The sequence below is a fragment of the Numenius arquata genome, chromosome 4 (assembly GCF_964106895.1).
Source record: "Numenius arquata chromosome 4, bNumArq3.hap1.1, whole genome shotgun sequence".
Classification (NCBI taxonomy): Eukaryota; Metazoa; Chordata; class Aves; order Charadriiformes; family Scolopacidae; genus Numenius; species Numenius arquata.
In genome coordinates, this window is record NC_133579.1 from 12819207 (window position 1) to 12834443 (window position 15237).

Below are 15237 nucleotides of genomic sequence, written 5' to 3' on the forward strand. Positions count from 1 at the left end.
TAATCTGTTTTATTTCCAGAGTCTGGACTGACTCTTCAAGGTGTATGTGTTTTATCTATAAAGCCCTAGATTTTTAATATTTTTGAGATCATCTACAAAGCCCTAGATTTCAGGCATATGAATTCATCTATCTTTTATCAGGTTTTTATTTTAGTAGTTAGCAATGAATAGTAGTAACACGTCATATGTTGATACAGATGTCGTATGGATTAAATAATGAAAAGCTATTTAGTACTGCTGTTACTACTTGATTTAGTTTTATTTTTTTATTTCATCTAGTGAGCAATACTAGCTATCAATTTGTTGGTGCGCAGTGTCCAATCAAGTCATCCCTGTAACAGGAAAAAGCTGTGACACTGAAAAGTTTTAACATCTCATCAACATTATGACTATATATATTAAATTCCAGCTGCTGTTTTAGAAATCATATATATTTTTAATGTAGAATGAGCTGATGTGAAAAGAACTACAAACAGAAACATTAAATCCGATCAATAAACTTTCTTATGCAAAGCATAAGCTCACTACTAGTAGAATCAAGAATTAATTTACTTCTACCACAAATAGCCCCATATAAAGGTAGGATATTCATGAGTGAAGTGAGACAGGCAAAAATAACAGTTGTGCTTGTCTGAAAAATATTTCAGCTGCGTGAAATAGGGAAATTAGAAGAGCCAGTGTGTTTCTGGAGTGACAGTGTCTATATTTCCATGAAATTACTGTAATGACTGCAAGGGCTCATTTGAAGAAGTGAATTTTATGGTGATATGTGATATTGCTGAATAAAATCTCTACATAATAATAACACTTGTTTGAAATTTTAATAATGTCTACAATGATACTGCCTTTTAATTTTATAAAACCTTTTAAAGCCCCAGTTCAAGAAAACATTTGAACATATGCTGAAGTCTCTCTCAACATATTCAGCAAAGCACTGAAGCATGAAGTCCCTCTGACTTCAGTAAGTATTCTTTCGTGAATGAGACTGTAAATCCCCTCTTAAATTGCCAATGAAATTTACCCACCAATGAAGTAGTAAAGATTTAAAACAGATTTATATAGTCCCCAAGGTCTGTGTTCTCCTGAACTGGAGCAAATTCTGCTTTTCAGTGTGCTTTAAAGGAAAATTCAGTTCTTTGACGAATAACTTAATTATAAACATCTGGGGTGAGGAGGGGAGAAGAAAAAAATGAAAACCAGAAGACACCTTCCAAGCCACTGTGCAGAGTTACACAATGCAGTAGTATCAAGTCCATCAGCAGATACCACAACACACATAGTGGTACAGGCACATAAAGGCCCAAAGTTAGAAGGCTCACTGCGTGCACACAACTGTCTTGAATTATGTTTATTCTAAAAAAATCAACTGTTTTATTCAGTAAAAGCCACATAATTAATACAGAATATTTGCATCAAAAACACATCACTGTATGGGGAGTTTTCAAGTCCTACGATCTAATATTTATCACAGTATTTGCCAACAATGCAATTTAATCAACAAATTTAATAGTAAAACCTATCAAAGCTTTTTTTTTTCCTTCAGAAAATTTCTCTTACTGATATACAGAGCAAACTAGAACACCATTTTTTGACAGCAGTTCTTACTGAGGCTGCAAAATTCAAAGCATACTTCAGACCACAGTTTGACACTCCCATAGTTGTAGCCTTTAATTTTTTGCTGTCTGGTTCCTGAACCTCTGTTAAATATTTAGATAAAAACCCAAATGGGCTGCACACTAGAACTGGGAGCTTCCTCAATCAAGGCAAAAGAAAATGCAGGGCAGAATGGTGTACATGCTAAGGATGCAGAAGATGTGCGCTTCCCTTCAGAACCCTCTTCTGCATGTATCTTGCTACTGGCACTGCTTTAAAAAAGTGCAGGTGGATGCAGTAAGACTAGTAGTAACAGCAAAGACACCCTACTGAGCCTACCACTAAGCAATTATTCTGACACAGGAACTGAGTTGAGGTAGCACTTATTCAGTGAATGCTCCAGCTACTAAGGCACTACACGAAAGATTATTTCACAGCAACATACACAAAACTTCAGGGTTTGATACTTTTTTGAAAAGTCCCATCGGACTGACCACAAAATTATTCTCGATTCCAAGTGACAGCACTCATTTGGAGTGCTGTCCATCTCAGATGGACAACATCATACTAGTCACCTTATAGCTGCTATATTCAGGCTTCCTTCATTGATCCTTGCCCTACATGTTTTCACCGGCTCATGGGCTTTAGACACAGAGGTACCAGAACATCTACAGAGTTTCCTTCATAGGAAATGAGTGAAATAATCAGATGTAAGCAACATGAATAAGTGTAATGAGGAGACAGAAGAAAGAGATTAATTTCACAAATAATTTATTGGAAATCTAATTAACTCACGCAAAAAAAAAATCCATCAGGCAATAGAGGACCAAATATAGGTCAAATAGAGGAAACTCCTGTGATTTTTTTCTTCAATGCAGTTCAGGGGTAAAAAGAGAATATTGTCACTTATTGTCACTTATATTTATAGTCAAGTTGGAAAAAAGAATCTGTCTTTAAACTTTTAAGTCTAACACTTGTGGAGTGGAGTACATACAAGTTGTTTAAAAGATCTAATGACAGCTTTCTGGAAATCTTTAAACTTTCTTATGCTGCATAATCAACAGTAAAATGTTTAGTAATCTTTCAATCAGAATAGTAAGAGACTCCAATTATTATTATTTACTATGAAAGTAAAAGTCTGCCACAAAAAGTTTGCAGCATTTTCCTGTTCTTTCATTAATCTTAGCATCACTAATAAATATCACTCATTTAAAAGAAATTGTAAGTGCTTAATTTGCATTCTTAGGTCACGTACCTTAATTTTGAATTCTGTTTCACTAAAGACTGCACTTACTGGTCATCACATTTCATATTAAACATTAGAAGCCCATTTCTCCAATACAGAAACTAAGAAAAGCAAAGAATTAGAACTCATTAAAAATTTAAGTCTATCTAAACTGGGAACTCCATACCCTGGAGTCCCCAACCATAGGTCATAGAGGACAACATAGGTCCCTGAACAGAAAAATTTCATACTATATTCTGAAAAACAAAAAATATAGATTTCCTATAGAGATTTCAACTCTAGTAAATTATTTATGATCTATGATCTAACAGTATATTCCTTGACTCATCCCAGCTGAGCTTCAGTCTGTTGATTCTAATGCAAATGTTGATTCTAATTCCAAACAATGGGTCTTGTTAAAGTTTCCCAACCTATATTAAGTAGACTGCTATTGGTTTGGGACTGTGGTCCATAGAAGAAATAAATAAAGAAAGGTGCATTTATTAGCCATTCAGCTCTACATGATATGTAGTTACTCATGACAAGAAAATACCTATGAAAACATAAAAAAAATTCAAAGCACTGGAAGACTCCAACCCAAACTCTTTCCAAGTTTCATGAGCTTTCCAGTGTATCTATATGTAGTGAGCATACGCCAGACTGCCTATATTTGTTTTCACATTACATACCCCCTGCACAGATCTACTTCTCTAGGATTACCCAGCCACACTGAATGATCTGTGTAGTTCTAAAGTCCTAAGAAGTTCTCCTGTTTAAACTCTGACAGCTGTTCCACTTTTTGAATGTTATTATACATTCAGTTGCTGGGCACATACTATCTTTCCAAGCTAATTCATGAACACATATTTTTTAATTATATATTTAATGAGTTCCAAAACAACTGGCTAAGAGGAATGAGACAAACCCCTTGATAATACTGAAATACCAGTAGAACTGTTCTTAATGTGGTTGAAACTAACCAGCATTTATTCTACAATTTTTTAAAAGATATGAAATAGGAAGCTAGAATTTTTTGGACAACACAACACAACTAGTTTTTCTAATTGTAAATTAAAACTCCATGAGACTGATAAAATCACCACTATGAATTTAGGTAAACTACTCAACCCCACCACCAGTCAAATTTATAAATCCATAAGCCTAATTCTGGTTTCAATTAGTTATATTAACATGTATATTTTATCTTCTACCAATACTACACACTTCCATTACAATTGTACATATTTGGTTAAACCTCTCATTGGTATGATAGCTCAGAAATTTGCACAGGAATCAGATTTTCTTTTGGTTGAATTTCATTGACGCTGTCCAAATCAAACATTGACCAAAGCTGCTTTGGTAGACATGTGCAAACCTCTTAATAAACAAAACAAAATTGGAATCTTCTTGAAACGGAAGAAGCATTTGCACCACTATAACAGTAGCATCTACTGATTTCTACACAGCTTTTCCAAAAGGTTGCCCAGGATCCTGTGTGCACTGGTGCGTACAGCCAGATGAATGATAGGCTATCCTATCTGTCTACAAAAGCTTTCTTATTTAAGACACAAGGCTTTTGGACTTCATAATAATCGGAAACAAACTGTGACAGTAAGCTATGCTGAGATTGTGGTGGGTTTTTTTTCCATTCAACTATATGTTATGGAAAATATTACAAAAAACAACCTGTCAACTCCTGTAGAACACAAAAGCAACCTGAGAGGCTTTGCACGTTAAAGTTCAAGGATCTATGACATAAAAATTCAAGCACTTTTTTTTCTTTTAAGTAAAATCTAGGCCATATTTTAATACACAGATAATATATAGAAATTCCTCCTACTCATATCCGCATAACATCCTTGTGAAATCTATATTTATTACTAATGCAAATAGTATCATTTTAGTGGGTTTTAATCCAATATAATATAAAGTGGTAAGAATAAGCCAGAACCACAATTTATTAACTCGCTGTAGGCTACCAACCAATTCTTGGTATCGCTGTTCTCTAACGAGAATTTCAGATAGCAAAAGATGGATAAAACCATCTCTAAATGAAAGCAGAGAAATTTAAAAAGAGAAATTCTCTCGGACTAAAAAAAATGAAAATTATTTAGGGTATAGTACACTATACTATAATAGTATACTAAATATCCCATCATAGATTTCCCTGACACATCTTTAAGCAAGTTATTGATTACCATCCAGTAATCTGAAAAATGACAGGTTATACCGGAATGAGACTTTCTGGTGATAAGAGCTGCCACAAAAACACTAAGTGCTACCAACACAAAGGTAATAATATCAATATCTTTTATATAGAATATGAAGATTTTGCTTGTGGCCTGCAGGTATTACGGCATACAGTGCATGATAATGCATTCACTATTCTAGAAAAAAATAAGTATAGTGTTTGAGCTATCCAACATTGCATAAGAATACAACAGATTCCAGCAGATAATCATAAACTGAAAAAAAATGTTGTGCATGGCTTCTCAAAAACAACAGCCATATTTCAGCAGTTAGCCAGGAAAACCTTAAAAGAATGACTTAGTCATTTAGTAGTCTCCATCCCCCATACAAAAGTTGCATAAAATATTCAGCATAATGAAAAAGACTACAGACATTATCCATGTTACATGAAGAAAAATAAAATAACATCAGCTATATTTACAGAATAAACCAAATTGTTCCATATTTATCTGCATGACTCCTAGAGTACCCAGCTGCAATTGGAATAAAGATCACTAGAATCATTTTACACATATTTTATACGTTTTTCTTTTGCTAGAATACATTTTGCTAACTCCAAAAAGCTTCAGATAGAAGCTTTTGCTTTTTCAACAATAACTTTTTTATTTAAAAAAAGTGAGAGTGAAAATCAAAGTGCAGTTGAAAGTGAAAATGTTTTTTTTCTAGTAAGCTGTAATAGAAACTGGACAATAACTTGGAATTAAAGACTCCAAATTTTGCAGGTAATGTGTGCTCCTAAATAGAAGGAAATAATTCCAATCAAATTATCCGTTTTAAAGGATTTGGAGTTCTTTCTTTTCACAATTGATCATACTGCACTTTTTTTTTTGTTTTCATTATAGCAATGAATGTGAAGTCTCTCAGGTTTCTAGCCCTAAGTACTAACAAAACAATGAAGCTGTTTGCTTATCTATTAAATCTATGAATCCCCTGCTCCTTCAGCCAAACTGTTCCCACACTTCAAATTTACCAGAATAAGTGGTCTCAGATTTGAGTTCTATATGAAATCTCTAACACATTTACTAAACAAGTATAGTTTTTCTATACACAATTTGTGCATAGTAATTAGTAATATTCAAAATGCATACACATTATTAAACTGCATAACATGTCAGTTATTGCTTCTGATCCTAATGCTTGAAGAGTGAAAGTCAGCCAGTTGACACAGCATTTTGCAGTACATTATTAATTTTTTAAATCTTTTATGAAAAGAGATAGGTCTAAGATTATTGAAAACATGGCCTGAGTATTGTGTCTGACTAAGCAGAGCCCAAGTTTGGGGGGAAAAAAGAAAGATCAGTCCCAGAATGAGCTTGCTCACACTAATCCCATTGCAAGGCTGGGGTCAAACACACAGCGAGTGGCAAATTTCACATTTACATATTCAATATAAAATTTGCTGTTGGCAAATATGACCTTAACATTTGCTTTTCATGAATAGTCACACTAATCAAGCACCAGCATACAAACGCTCATGAAAAATGAATACAAAATGGTCTTAAAGAGCTTGAAATCAAATTTTAATTCTAAATTTGAATAAATATTAATGTACAAGCCCACTCCTATTTGTTCAGTCCTAAATGTTATCAACTTCACAATGACATAAAGAATAATTCTTGGACAAATTTGTATTTGTTTTAGATCAATATATGCAGCTAACTCTGCTAAGCTTCTTGGCAGCTCAGGATCTAATCTCCGAGAAAGATGTTTTAGTACTTCAGGGACTGTGCTCAGTGGTAAAAGTTTTCAGCTGAGAAAACACATAAGAACATATTTTCATGCCATTTAATGCAATGGCAGCCTTTCTGCTGCAGAATAATTGCCGTGCATCTAGCTGAAGTTGAGAAAATGACTTTTTTCTTCATAGATATTTGTAAAAAAGTAAGTCCCCGATTTAGTAAAATGCTTAAATTCATACTTTTAGACAAACACATATGTATTTTGCTGGACTGAGATCCAACACAGTTATCCTGTAATATGAAATTTTCACAAATAATATCGCCTCAACATTTTTAGGATCATTTTTATCAGCATCTAAATTTTAAGGGTCTTGGCAAAACTGAGTTTGGAGGTACTCACACTGAATATTAATTAACTGTAGGACATTTACAGATATTTTGGAAGGAAAAGAGATTAACATATAATTCCAAAGAAGTAAAAAAGTTAATTTGTATTTCAGCATAATGACGAAAATGTGCTGAATTACAGGTTTAATGACTTTATAGCATGAGGTCTTCATGACTTTCACAGTTAAGCATAAATCTGATATATTCATCCAAAATGATCAGGCTACTTATCCCATTGCAATCCGTATTTTACCTTTTCTTATTTTCCTAATTAGGCAATAACCCCACGGAAATCCATTCTTGCCAGCAGTTAATTACCATTTGAGACTATAAAACCTTATTAAAAACATAATTTACAGACTTTTATATGAAGTGGATGTGTTTTCTGAAGCAAAAATTGCAACACCAACAATAAAAGAAAAACAAAATACTTTGTAAAATTTGTTACATTGCTGCTAGGTGAATATGTCAGAACATCACAAATAAATCCACAAACTACAGGCCTCACTTTTAGAAATTCTAGGCCCCTCAAACCTTAATAATTCCGATTTTACCATTTTCTCTGTGCTGTCAGTCTTCACAAAAATTCAGAAAATAAGCAAAACAGTGCTGATGCTATGTAACTGAAAGCTCTCTAAGGAGCATTTATACAGAAATATGATTCAAAAAAGCACACTCCCATTGAGACAACACTTTCCTGTTGAGACTTCGGTTTTGACACCTTCAAGGATATTAAAAGCTGTAATTGTGGCAGTAAAAGTAAAGACTTAAGTGCCTTGGTATTGCCAAATCCCAAAGCTCCCAGTGTTTTAATTATAAAAAAAAAAAACAAACCTCTGTCTTAGATTTGTTGTTGTTGTTATTGTTGTGCAGGTGACTCATTTTGCTCTAAAACCTCACTTATTGATTGACGGAAAGATGCTTTATGCAGTCTTTCAGGGTGAAAGATGTTTAAACAAAATATTTCATCTGATAGCATTCATTACAGTAAATACTAGCTCTCACCAACAATTCTTTCTGCAATCAGTAATTCAGAAATAATATATTACCACCTGAACTGCACAGGGGATTTTGAATGTGTTTTGTATTAGATTTTTCATGTAGATATGACTGAACGAAAGATGTCAAAAACCCTTCAGACAACTGAGATATGGCAAAGATTTTGTGAAACATTTCTTTCTATCCATTTAATATGTAAATATATTATACTCAGAATAGCATAGGAAGGGAAGGCATTTCAATATTTCAGGGAACTAGAAATATCCTCAGTACTTTGTACTGCACACTAACATATTAAAATATGGGAATTTTTTTGATGTAGAACAGAATATTCCCTTGAACTTTCCTTTTAATGGGTCAGCACAATTAGAACCTTTGAAATATTCTGCATCGGTACTGGCTTGACAAGGGCATGTGAAGTAGAATAGAGCTATGTACATTTGCTAGACCTCATTTAAAGATATATGTCATTATCCTGGTAACGTCGCTTCAGCCAGAGCGCTATTTCCCATTTCGCTCAGAGAAGTACTAACAGCACAGGGAGGCAACAACTCCTGCAGGTCTCTGCACTAAAATCTAAAGAATGGGTAACCTTTGTAATTTTTAATGAAGAGTTTCTTCCCTTTGTAACCACACCTGCACCAAAGTTTTTCTTGTGATCTTGTGAACCTCTTACTACTGCAGGCTGTTTTACTGGCCATGTTGCAAAACAGCTAAGGGGAAACAGGCAGTACCAAATTGAATTTGCAGAAAGACACCAGTTCTATGAGGTCAACACTAAGAAAAAAGTATACGCTAGAAAGTGGCCCAGTGCTGACAAACAGATACCAAAACACCAGTACCATACTGTACCATACTAGTGGTTGAGAAGTATGGGGTGGGCCATCTGGAAACCTCCATGTATCTGGCTGGAACAGTCCAACACTGGATACTATTGAAAAATATAAAGAGTCCATTCTCCTTTCCTCTTCCTCCTCCACCGAACAAACTGTCAAAAGACAAAGACCCATTGTAGAAAAAGAAAAAAAAAAAAAAAAAAAGACCTAAAAATATGTACAGGTGTTAGATAACCCCTGGATAAAAAGTTTCTTCCTAGCACTCATCTGATTTTACTATAGCCAGAACAATGACAATTCTGAAGAGTTAAATCAGGTATTGCAACTGCTGGAAAAACGTCAGAAGACTCTACGTGTGTGCACATTTGAACTTCTTTGAGCACACCTCTTTTTTATCACTCCTTTTGGCTAGCTAAATCAGTACACATGCTCTGTTTTGTCCAGTGTGTTCTCTTGGGTCCACGCCAAGCCATAACAGATACAGAGGTTGCCTTTTAGAGGTGAATATTTGTTTCAGTCTATACCACATGGTTGTTACCCGTTTAAAGAAAAACACTGTTGTTGCCACTAGGACAGTATTTTCTAGTCCATATGGGTAAATTAATTTTTTTTAATAGTGACCAGGGAAGATAATTTTAATGCTTATTGAAGGTTTTAGTTTTCTTACATTAAATTGGAGTGCTTTGTGTATGTTTAATTCCTCTGCCTTTTGGAGGCTTTGGATGCTCTCTATGTTATTCTTGTCTAATCTCACTAGATTATTATGGAATAGTTAGTCCAAGGAAAACAACAAGCTCAAACACCTAGCCAAAGTGAACTATGTTTTTTCAAATATAAACCATACAGAAACAGATTAAAAACAATTGGGACTCTGGTGCTCTACCAGAGAGCCAGCCCCATTTTCTTATTTTTTAATTATTGTACAGTGTTACATCTATGAACAACAAAGAAAAATGGAGTCCCTGTACCAAATTCAAACCGAGGAATAGCTCCAACACTGGAAGATGCTGTGTGGAATGAAACCTTTCAAAAAGTCTTTTGGAGGGTAAAACACACACACGTACAGACAAACATGGAAATATTTCTATTTGCTTCCTAAGGCAGCAAAGAAACCTGAGTCTTTACAGTAAAATATCAATGTAAACAAGGTCACAAGCAAAGCATGTCCGATGGCACACACTTTAAATCCACTGCTCAACTGTATCTCATCTCTGCAGCTTGGGCTTTCAGCATTAATAGAGCTGCATGACAAAGGAGGGACCAATGGCAGTTATTTGAAGGATGTTTTACCGTAACTGATGATTCAATCTTTCACTCTATCCCACTAAACCGTAATGGATTTTTGCTTTGAGGACCATAGTTATGTAATAAAGATATAACAATATTAATCATATAGACTTGGCATTAGTCATGCCAGCATATTCTACTCCCTTCTATTAAAACTCAGCAGTACTGATGAGTAGTTTTAAAAGACAAAATATTAATAAAATTACTAACATATCTACAGGTGTCTTGAGAAAAATGAAAATATAAATTAGGAAGACAACACACTAATGTTTTTTAAAAGCCTAACATCATAATGCTTGAATAAATTCAAGCCTTCACCGAGTTTGGCACAAAAATTAATTATTTAAACACTAAAAAAACACGGCAAAAAACAGATTAGAAAAGCAGCTGAATACATGTTAAGAATCCTGCTCCGGGATATATCCTTATCCAAGGAATTTCCACCACATGTGGAAAAAAGAATAAACTATTTACACCTGCTAGGTTCTTTTCCACTTCATGGACACTCATTTCAAATCAATGCTGAAATGTTTGACAGATTATTATTAGCTCCAAATTTCATGAATAATAAGGACATTGTAAATACATTGTAACAGCTGTTTTCATTAATTGCGCCAAGGTAACTAAGGTGACATTAGCACTTTTTTTATTACCCAAGTCTCAAATAGAAAACAGCAGCTGTGCGGAAAAAGCAGTAACTTGGCCTCTTCTTATGAAGGAAATATTGCACTTCCAAAAAGTTTACATTTCATTTTTAAATTCAAAAGTTACAAACTGCAGATTGATTACAGTCTTCTCTTAGAAGCACCAACTATGCAGCTTCAATATTTAAAGTCACCACTCAGTCTAGAGGGGAAACACAGTACAGGATCTCTGCCATGTAATGGGAGAAGGTAATCTGTATTTGCAGGTTGCTGTTATCACTATCACCAAGCAGCACAGTATTAATGTGGAGATCCTTTTCTATAACGGATTCTGAAGTACTTCATATAATTCAGTGAGCTAAACCTGATAATATTCTAGGTCTCTGTTTCACAGTTAAGGAAACAAAGACAACATAAAAACATAATTTACCAAAAGACACATCTGCAAAGTCAAGATGGAGTGAGATTTCAGATCATTTGCTTTCCAGTTCTGTCTTATAAATACAGTATGCTCGTTCTTCTGCTCAAAAACATGTATGACAAACATTACCAAAACTATTCATAATGGGTTTTAAAAGTCAGTTTGAATGGAACTGTAGTTTTAAAAGAAAGCAGTTCTTTTAAAGTTCTTTTACAGTTAAGCGACTACAATCCCTATATTTCATATATATGTATGAATATATATCCCTATATTTCATATCATACAATCCCCATGTTTTATATAACATACATGACTCATGGAGAGATAGCACAGTTACAGCCCACGTGGTACTACATATTGTAGCTCACACTACACAAAATCCACCAAAGTCTAAATGCCTGTGATGTCTTGATACCTATCTACCTTTACATGAGCTTTTCCTGTTGCTTTCCGAGGAACGCTCAAATGCCGTGTTAACTGGCACATACAAAGTATCATTTTTCATTAAACACATTCCCTGAATTTTCTACAAATAGAAGAAAGACAAAATCATTTCATATCCATATTAATTTAATTCTATTTTTATTTCCTAAGAGAAAAAGAGATGCTAAGATGCAAAGAAACCCCAGTGATATGTAACTATAGTTGTTGATACCACCTGAGAGGCTTTATGCACAATGTTAGGAACAGATTCATAATCTTAAACATATCAGCGTTCATTTGACTGAAATTCTTCCTTCTCCATGGGCCCCAGATGCTTTGGTGCACTATAACCCTGGAAAGAGTAAGAGCAGTGGATCCAATACAAGATTTTTGGTAGTATGAAACTACCAAAAGAGTTGACTCGTACTCTCCTACTCCGAGCCACTCAGCAGTTGTTCAAGGGAAAGAGCTCATAGCAAGGTCTCTCACTCTATCCAAAATTTTACCCATTGTTAGTGGTGTAGTGGCTAGCCCCAGAACCACCAAAAATGTCCACATGTGCTGCAAGAACAGCATTATATTGGTGATTGACTGTCTTCGTTTTTTGTTTGGACAATAAATGGAGGTAAGGGCTACAGATATATTTGTTTCCAGACTTATGAATAATCACATCCATTGTGAGCCTCTAAAAGGCTAGGGGTTCAGATTGACAAATTATACACTGTTGGACCATATTAGACATAATTAGACAGAAGTCTAAACTGTCTATCTAAGGTCTGTCTATGCATAATCCTAATTTCAGATGTTAAAGTCTTCTTGTAAACTGTAAAGGAGAGTCTACTGGAAAAGGAATAATTAATAAATCCAGAGTAGAAAGAACACAAACTCACATAAATTAACAGATATAATGGACTCTCTTTACCTCTGTGTTAAAGTTCATACTGTATTTTTGGAGTCAAATTGCCAGTATGATGTTGAGAGATATTTTTAAGAGAATTGCTAGCCTTTTTTTTCTCAACCTCCTCCCATGCTGATACTTTACCACAGAGAGCATTTTACCATAGGAGAGCACTAAGACTGAAGCGATGTTGTGCTGTATTCAGAAGGGAGTCTTTACAGCCCAAGACAAACAACAAGCTGACATTCAGCCTTTGATAGAAACTCACAATGTGCTTTCATAATATGAATAATATTTTCACGTTCTACAAGCAGAAAACTAAGTTCAAAATTAAGCGATTCACCTAAAGCTAAAAAAAATCAGAAAGGATCTGTGTAGAGGCATGCAGTAAGGTACACTAAGAACTGACTAAACCTACCTATCCAGTCTTATAAGAGTCTTATCTGTCTGTCTGTCTGTCTATCTATCTATCATCTATCTACCTACCTACGTTTTTACCTATTTGTCAGATTCAGGCTTCAGTATATTTCTTGGGTAACAGGATCTTTGCATCACTGAATACCGTATCACCTGATCTAATAACTAATGGAAGACGATAAAGACAACAAAGGGGTGCCCACAAGTGTTAAGCCAACTAAGTTAACTATATATTGGCAAAAGATTCTCCCTACTATGAAAGATGGCACTAACTTGATTAAATGCTTAATTTTGAAATTCAAATAATTTTATATGCATAGTACAGTTATCAGTAAAGCACAGTGAAATACCAGGGCCAACTAATCATCAGTGTAATACAACAGGCTGCAGTGATTACACCACAGGTCTTTTCATTGCAGAGCTATGAAGATATGACATATGCTTAAAATATTTCTGCAAGCAGCAAGAAGTTTTGGATCTAGAAAAAGAATGAATACTCATAGGGTGCACACTGCAGACAGAAGTCTGAATTTTCTATGGCGATTTCCAGCTTTATACACGGAAAAAAAATCCACCTGGTTTACAATGAATATTTTCTAAGACATTAAGACAACCCGAAACACTAATATATTGTCACATAATATGATACCTGCTAAGTCTTAATTAGTTACAGAAAAAATCAGAAAGAAACAAAGCTCTGTGCTCATGTACCTTGCATAGTCATTTGAAAAGTACCTAGATCCAAAAAGGATTGAAAATTAAGTTTCCACTACTGTTCGAGACCCTGCTGTGAACGACTATGCTCCACACACTTCCTATTTTCTCTGTTACCTTGAGATTAGAGCTACAGATCCTGTATTTGATAAAGACCCTGCAAGAGAGAAGTGCTTAAACAACTCAAACTGCAAAGGGCAAGCCATAGGCGAAATCCCACCTATAACTCCTGCTGTTGGTGTACTTGCCCTTTACTCAGGCCTATGCCTAAACCCACAGATTGCTGCACAATGCATAACCATATCTATCATTATTATAGAAGGCCTTACAACAAATTTACTCCACAAATATATCACATATGATAGTGAAAGTTTCTGAAATAGATTATCAGAGTCAATTCACTTTGGTTTTTATATTTATGTCTTATAACTCCTCTGCATATTTTAGCTTATAAAATGTCATATGGACATTTTGTCTTATTTAAGTATTGCTCAATATTTACTATTAAATCTTAAGAATTATTCTTAGAATAAGGATTTACTTTAAAATTTATCTACTTCTTAAACTTTTAAAACAATTGCACATGCACAAATGCACATTCAAAATCAGTGTTCTTAGCAGTTTTCAATATGCTTTTGAGTGTGCAAGTCTACATTTTTACTAATATCTTTATCTCATGTCTTGAAATTCCAATAGCCTATTTAAATCCCATTGAGACACTTACCACATTAATGCATATTAAACTCTACAACTACAGTAAGCTCATAAAAGATTAAAATCAGATCACTGTTGCACAGCCAAAGCTTAAAAGTACTATAAATACGACTATTAACCTGTGTATACAGAAGGTGGTATGACGAAGGCTCTGAAGAATGAAGCATGATTTGCAGCACAAATTTCCAACATGAAACCAGTGCACAAAAGCACTCTGAGGAATAGTGCAGTGATTTAATTTTTCAGCCTGCACTAACTTGTTCATCAGAATTTCATCTTTACTAACTCTTGCTTTCTATATCTAAATGGCATACATTCAATGATCTGTCCTATAAGAGATGTTGCATGAAATATAGAGCATTTTTGAATTGGCAAAGTAGGCTTTAGAAAAGCAAACTTTCAAATATAACATTACCGTATTGTTTTAAAAAGACAGGTACAAATTCTATCGAGCTACACAGGTTTTAAAGATAATTTCTTTTATAATCCTCTCATTTCTGGCATTCTTTTCTGAAATATAGGGTTTCCTACTTCTGAAAGTACTTAAGAAGAGTCAAAAAGTCAAATATAACAAAAGTATATGATACTTTTAGCAAAGCTGATTTACCAAGGGAACCAGCCTACTATAGAATTCTCAAATATACATGGCTTCTCTAGAAGGAATCTCCTTAACACAGTGTTATTTTCAACCCACTCTGATAACAATTTATCTGAAGGAGGAGAGCATCCTCACAAGTAACAGCCAGAGAA

At 34.4% G+C, this 15237-nt stretch overlaps 1 protein-coding gene across 1 annotated transcript in view; it reads right to left on the reverse strand.

Moving 5' to 3' along the window:
• The window catches only part of SNTG1 (syntrophin gamma 1), a 150331-nt gene that overhangs the window by 114222 nt on the left and 20872 nt on the right, over positions 1-15237 (reverse strand). The gene's annotated exons all lie outside the window — the stretch shown is intronic.